Source organism: Rhinopithecus bieti, unplaced genomic scaffold, assembly GCF_001698545.2.
Source record: "Rhinopithecus bieti isolate Rb0 unplaced genomic scaffold, ASM169854v2 scaffold_61117, whole genome shotgun sequence".
In the NCBI taxonomy this organism is placed as follows: Eukaryota; Metazoa; Chordata; class Mammalia; order Primates; family Cercopithecidae; genus Rhinopithecus; species Rhinopithecus bieti.
In genome coordinates this window covers 4,002,939-4,010,073 of record NW_016824934.1, presented here as the reverse complement: position 1 = coordinate 4,010,073, position 7,135 = coordinate 4,002,939, and the positions used below count along the sequence as shown (strand labels likewise).

Sequence of the window (7,135 nt, the reverse complement as noted above, 5' to 3'; positions counted from 1 at the left end):
ATAGATAGATAGATAGATAGATAGATAGATAGATAGATAGATAGATACATGGATGCCTGGGCCCCATCTCCAGAGATCCCGATTGATTGGTCTGGGGTGCAGCTGGGATTGGGGTTTTAGCCTGTGCACAGGGCTGAGGACCACGGCCTGGCAGACTTCTGCAGCGTGGTAGTCGATGCCTCTGAGGTTGGTCACAGCTCTTTCAAATCAAGGTACTTCCTGGAGGCCTCAGGGGCTGATTCTTGCTATATGAAGTGGTTGTATTATTATGGTTCCTGAAATGCCCTGAGGTCCTGGGAGGAGAGTTCTGGATTCTCACCAGAACATTCTGAGACCTGACCTGAAAGGGCCCTGTCCTCAGCCTCCTGCCCTCTCCTCTCCATCATGACTATTCTTTCCTGCCCTGACGTGGGAGCCTTACTCCGTTTTGCCTCCCAAACCATTTATTTTGGACAATCATTAAAGATAAATGTTTAAAAAGTCATCTAAGAAAACATGTGTATCCCACTGGAAATTTCAAGGCAGTGAGTCATCACCCTCCTGGTCCCCCTCAAATTCCCATCTCTTATGTAAGGCTGAGTCATTTTTTTGTGAGGTCCGTGCATTACAGAAAAAAATTGGAAGGCTTTCAAGATGAGTGAGTGTGTGTGTGTGTGTGTCTGTGTGTGTGTGTAAGAGAGAGAGAGAGGGATTGATTCATGTTATTTGCAGCTTTAGGGGACTAGTGGTACCCCTGAGTTAACATCATAGATTCCTCATCCCCTGAACTCATTCTTTTTCTCTCTACTTCAATTTCCATCCAGTGATGTTTTGGCTCCAGAGTGCAAATGCAAGCCTTTGTCATCCTGCTGTCCCAGCTCAGGACCACTGTCTGTTATGGGGCCTGAGGACAGGCAGGCCCGTTGAGACGGTGCTCCACTCCCCAGCGTGCACACCCTGAGCAGGCCCCAGAGCCCAAGAGGTGGATGAACTATGTCTTCGGGTCTAGCTTCCAGGTCTGGGTTCTGGTTATTTCTGATTTTCTCAGAAAAACACAGAGGCTATAGAGCAGGGTCCAGGAGAATAAAGAATTGTAGGTATTTCAAGGGAGCAAACTGAGGGAGCCCATTCCCTAGAGGAATGAGGTTGCTCTTTGGGAGTTTGACCACAAAATTGACACACAGAAATCAAAGCAGACAGAGGCCAAGCCATGCTAAAAAGAGACAGAATGGGACCCAGGCCAGTGAGACGCACATATCTAAAGGAAAAGATGCTGGTCAGAAGGGGTCAGGTCCGCAGCAGAGAAGTAGAAAAGAGCCAGTCCTAGGCACACGGCCACATCCATCCCACACTGCCTGGGGACAGGGAGTCCAGTGTCCCCACTGGCAATGGCATGTCTCTGTTGGGCAGGTGCATGCCTCCCACTTTTGTAACCTGAGATTTTCAATCATTTGCGCTCAGTAAGGAAAGGCCCTGGTTCCGAGCCCAGAAGTCCAGGCCTGGGTCCTTAAGCATTGTGCCTACAGGAAAGGGAGGGACTGAATGTAGGGACGAGAGAGAGCAGCCAGCTGCTTGCCTCTTTTCTTGTGAATGAACAAATTCACTGTATTAGTCCGTTTTCATGCTGCTGATAAAGATATACCTGAGAACGGGTATTCACAAAGGAAATTCACAAAGGAAAGAGGTTTAATGGACTTACAGTTCCACGTGGCTGGGGAAGCCTCACAATCATGGTGGAAGGCGAGCGGGAGCAAGTCACATCTTCTGTGGATGGCAGCAGGCAAAGAGAGCTTGTGCGGGGAAACTCCCATTTTTAAAACCACCAGCTCTTGTGAGATTCATTCACTATCATGAGAACAGTGCAGGAAAGAACTGCCCTCATAATTCAATCACCTCCCACCGAATTCCTCCCACGACACACGGGAATTGTGGAAGTTACAATTAAAGATGAGATTTGGGTGGGGACACAGCCAAACCATATCATCCTTCTGGTTTGATACAGTGTGAGCTAATGTTGCATGAATTCCTCCTTTCGTCACCATGAGACCACCTCTCATGGATGAAACATAATCAGGAGAGAACCTGGAGGGGTGAGGCCATCAGGTGAATACCATTCCTTGGGATCCACTGGCCTCCCCAGAGGCGTCCGTGGCTTCACCAGAGGCCTCACCCCTTTCTTCTAACTTCCTGAGCGGTGCTGTCCAATATGGGGGTGGCCACTGGCCCCATGTGGTTGTCGAGCACTTGAAATGTGGTTAGTCTAAATTGGCATGTGGTACACAGGTCAAATACATATAGAATTCTGAAGACTTGGTGTGAAAAAAAAAAGAATGAAGAATATCTCATTAATAATTATCTATACTGATTGTACATTGAAATAATATTGTGAATATACTGGGTCAAATAAACAATATTATTAAAATTAATCTCACCTGTTTCTTTTTACCTTTGATCCTACCCAAAGGCCCTGCCAGAATGAAAATAAAGAACAAAGACAATAAAAAAACAGCCGACAGCAACAGGATCTTGGGAGCCAAATACCAGGTGGGTGAGTGGTCACTGCACTCAACATTGTACTAAGCAAATAGTGTCCCTCTAAAACTCATGTCCACCTGGAACCTCAGCATGCGACTTTATTTGGAAATAGGGTCTTTGCAGATGTAATTAGATAAGATTTTACTGGGTTTGGCTGATTATAAATCCAATGTCTGTTCTCCAAGGCCATATAAAGACACAGAGACACACGCGGGAGGAAGAAGGCCATGTGGTAATGAAGGCAGAGGTGGGAATGATGCAGCTACAAGCCAGGGAAAGCCAGGGATTGCTAGCACCAACCCAAGCTGGGAGGAGGCATGGAGGGGTGCTTCCTGTAAACAAAAAAGTATCTGAGTCAGATATCAATCAACCAATGTAGAGGTTTATTTTGCCAAGGTTAAGGACACACGCCCAGGAGACAGGTCTGTGCCTTTCTCCAAGGATGATTCTGAGGACCTCAGAAAAGAGGTCCTCAGAGAAAAGCAGGCTCGAGGGGAAAGAGGTCACATAACTGAATCCATATGTTGCAAGAGAAAAGTAGGTAGGGGAATGGCCAATTATGTATTCCTTTCGAGTTCACCATAAGATAAGGTGAACATTCAGTAACTACTGTGGAGGTATTTTACTTTTATCTATTGCTATCTGCTCGGCGGGGGGGGCGGGGGGAAGGCAGCTTCTTCTATGACTCAGCTTTCAGCTTAATATGTTTTCTTTCGGCAGGGTGAATTGGAGTCCCAAGTTCGTTCGTTCTTTTCTTCTTTCTTTCTTTCTTTCTTTCTTTCTTTCTTTCTTTCTTTCTTTCTTTCTTTCTTTCTCTCTCTCTCTCTCTCTCTCTTTCTCTCTTCCTTCCTTCCTTCCTTCTTTCCTTTCTTTCTTTTGCTCTTGCTTGCTTCCCTTTTTTTTTTTTTTTTTTTTTTCAGGGTCTCACTCTGTCACCCAAGCTAGAGTGCAGTGGTGCAATCTCAGCTCGCTGCAGTCTCAACCTTCTGGGCTCAAGTGATCCTCCCACCTCAGACTCCTAAGCAACTGGGATCACAGGTGCATACCACCACACCTGGCTAATTTTTGTATTTTTCACAGAGACGGGGTTTTGCCATGTTCCCCAGGCTGGTCTTGAACTCTTGAGCTCAAGCAATCCCCATGCCTTGGCGTCCCAGAGTGTTGGGATTACAGGCATGAGCCACCGTGCCCAGCCTGGGCTCCCAAGTTTTTACTTTGCTTTCACATTCCCTGGAGTCTTCAGAGGGAGCATGGCTCTGTTGACACCGTGATTTCTGACTTTTGGCCTCCAGAACTGTGGGACAATACATGTCTGTTGTTTAAAGCCACCCAGTTTGTGACAATTACAGCAGCCCTAGGAAGCAATACATTTAGTATGGAAAAACAATGTGAAATTTCTCATTAGTAACTTTTTATATGAATTAAATGACTGATTTGATAATATTCATTTGGGTTAATATAAATATATTGGGTTAAATAAAATATAGTATTAAAACGAATGTCACTTTTTTTTTTTTACTTCTTACAAAATTAAGGTGATTATAAAACACTAGGTTGCATGGATGACTCATTTATGGCTTGCTGTATATTTCTATCAGACAACACTGTTCTAGAGTGTACCAAACAAGGGACTCTGAGGTCCCTGTGTGTGAGACCCTGTGCCTCTTTCTCTGGAGAAGAGATAGTGGAGAAGCTTTTAAAACAGAAGCCCCGGCAAGGCACACTGGCTCACGCCTGTAATCCTAGCACCCAGGCCAAGGTGGGTGGATCACTTGAAGTCAGGAGTTCAAGACCAACCTGGCCAACATGGTGAAACCTCATCTCTACTATAAATACAAAAATTAGCTGGGCATGGTGGCAGGCGCCTGTAATCCAAGCTACTCGGGAGGCTGAGGCAGGAGAATCGCTTGAACCCAAAGGCAGAGGCTGCAGTGAGCTGAGATCACGCCACTGCACTCCAGCCTCGCTGACAGAGTGAGACTCTGTTTCAAAATAAATAAATACATAAATACATAAACAAACAAACAAAACAGAAGCCACACGAAGGCAGGAAAGGTTCCTCCACAAAGTCCAGCAGCGGTGTCCCCAAACACAAGGAAATATCAACATTTCAGCCTGAGGTGAGACCTGCAGGAGAGTGGAAGCCCCCGATAGGCTGGGACGAGGAGTCAGGACAATTCTTCCATTATGAGTGGGATAATCCATTATGGCTTATAATGGAAAAGTCTTCCATTATGAGTGGGATAAGCCATTATGAGCCACATTATGTGCGGCTCCTGGCCAGGGTGGGCTCTGCCTTTGAGAACAATCACAGTGCCCCAAAAGGGAACCCTGTGCAGAGAAGGCTAGGGTAGGTGGAAGGCTGGACGGCCACAGGGAATGCTCCTGTCTCCTTTGAGGAGGGCTGGAGCTAGAGCCCCACACCTGCTACACTTTCGAAGTCAGCAACCCACAGCCAGGCCAAGGTTCTAGAATCCTGCCGGCATGCCTTCACTGGCCGTAGGCTATGTGGGAGTGGGGTCTTGGGGTTACCCAAAGAACTCATTGGCTGTGGAGTTGGGGGTGTGGGGATGGAAGGTGGAGAGAAGGAAGCCACCTGGCTTAGCCAGACCTGACTCATGTTTTCCTTGGCTAGAGCTGGGATGCCTTTCAAGGTTTCTGTCCCAAGATAGCATGACTGAGCCGGGCAGCGGCTGGATGCTGTATTTCACTGCTTGTCCAGGCTGAGAGGGGAACCAAAGATGGTCCCAGAATGTGCGTGGCATGAAGGTCTCCCTTGGAGCTCGAGATCCCAGCAGGAGCTATTAGATTGCCTTTGGAGGTGGGAGTTCAACGGGATAGGAGTTGGATGGGGATCTGACCCAGGACCCCCAAACAGCCCTCACTTTTATGAGGGCCCTGGGATGCAGAGAAGCAGGCCAGTCTGGTTCTTTTTCAGGGATCGGAGGAAGCCCGGAAGTGACCTTGAGACCACTCTCAGGAGGCCCTGTCAGAAGAGCCCCTCCCTCTCTGCATAAAGGTAGCACTGGTTTTATTGTTGTTGTTACTGTTATATGGCTTCCCTGAAAACACCCAGAGAGGTTTAAGAGCGCAGCTCACCCCAATTCCCCCATGCAAGTCATCTGTACCTAAACAAGCCACTGTGTGTTTGCTTTGAGGGATACCTGGTTGCTTTTTCTGAAATCCCTTCTCCAGGAAACTGGTCCCAGCTCAAATGCCAGCTCATTCCAGGAAGACTAGTACAGCAAGTTATTTTTTTCTATAGATATTTACCGAGTGCCGCAAAGCCACGTGCCAGACCTCATCTAGGGACCAGGGCGTAGCAGTGAACAGCGCTTCATGAAACTGCATCCCATTCTCCCTTTCTGGGTATAAATAAAGGAATCCTCAGGGGGTGGGGTGGTGCCTGCAAGGAGGCTGCTCAGGGAGCACGTGTTCTGACCAGTGAACAACTGGCTGGACCAAGGGGTCAGGCTCTGGTGGTGGCGTTGGACCCTGACTCAGCACTGTGTCAAAGCAATGGCGAGAGGTTCCTGCCAGCGTGTTCATCGGCAGCAGGGTCTGGATGCCTCTGCCTGCTCTCAGCGAGGAGCCCGCTTCCCTCCCTGGGCCCAGCTCCAGTTCTCAGACTTTCTCCGTCTGCTTCTTATCTCTGTCTCCAGTGTTTAGAAAATGTCATCTTGAGCAGTCAGGGCTGTGAACAGCCGTGGAAACAAGGAGAGGCTTGCAGCAAGGGAACAGGGGTCCTACCAGGGCCTGGCTTAGAGCATAAAGCTGGTCAGAGCTGGAGGGGCCCTTGGAGACCAGCCTCTCCTGCCAGACACCTGCCTGTTCCCTCCCCGACCCCCACCTCACCTCGGGGAATTGGAGATTTGTAGTTTTGAAAGGTGGGGGAGAGAATGAGACTTTTTCTCCATCCCCAAACTTCCTCCCACCAGCACTAACTCAAGGAATATCCACTCTGTTTTACTTGATCAGAACAAAAAGACCGATTGGATCTGCTTAGGAAGACAAACCTCCCAGGGGCACGCTGTTCAGTCCACTCCAGCTGGGGACAGAAGACCTGCAGGCAGCCCTGGCTCTGAGACTTGCCCTTTCTCGGGGCAGCACAGGTTTTAAAGACGGGGTGCCCTGGGGTGAGGGACAGAGACTCCCAACCTGCTTTCCCTAACATTCCAGGAGAACCCAAATCATTGGCTCTTCCAGTCTCTTGGCCACTTTCCAGTTCCCATGAGGATTAAAAGGAAGAAGTGGACTTTAACTCCAGCGATGGGACTGTGGATAGACTGAGGGCGGGAGTGCCCTGAGACCCACGGAGTCCGCCAGCCGGTTAGTCATAGACAAACACTTCCCCCTTGACTTAGGTGTGTGCCTAGTGGAGGCAGAGCCGAGAGATAGATGTTTTCTCCAAATCTTTCCAGCCTTATGACTTTTATAATTAGACCTGGAAAAACATCTTTTCCTTTCTTCATTTTTTTTTTAAGACCAGATTGTCTCAAACACAAAATGATCATTTGGGCCTTTGAAAAGCAGAAAAAAGAGAGCGATGACCTTTTGGAAACAATGCTTTATTTCCACGTTCTGCCCCCCTTCCCGCTGCCTTCCTGCCCTTCTCCCCCTC

General features: G+C 48.2%; 1 protein-coding gene across 8 annotated transcripts in view; it reads right to left on the bottom strand.

The window, feature by feature from the left end:
* The window catches only part of SOCS5 (suppressor of cytokine signaling 5), a 171,581-nt gene that overhangs the window by 5,338 nt on the left and 159,108 nt on the right, over nt 1-7,135 (bottom strand). Inside the window, exon 1 of one of the 8 annotated variants that reach the window (XR_001883500.1) lies at nt 1,679-1,717. The exons of the other annotated variants lie outside the window; for them this stretch is intronic. The gene's annotated coding sequence lies outside the window, so the exon portion shown is untranslated. Of the gene's footprint in view, nt 1-1,678; nt 1,718-7,135 lie in introns of those variants that run through there. 8 annotated transcript variants of the gene reach the window in all.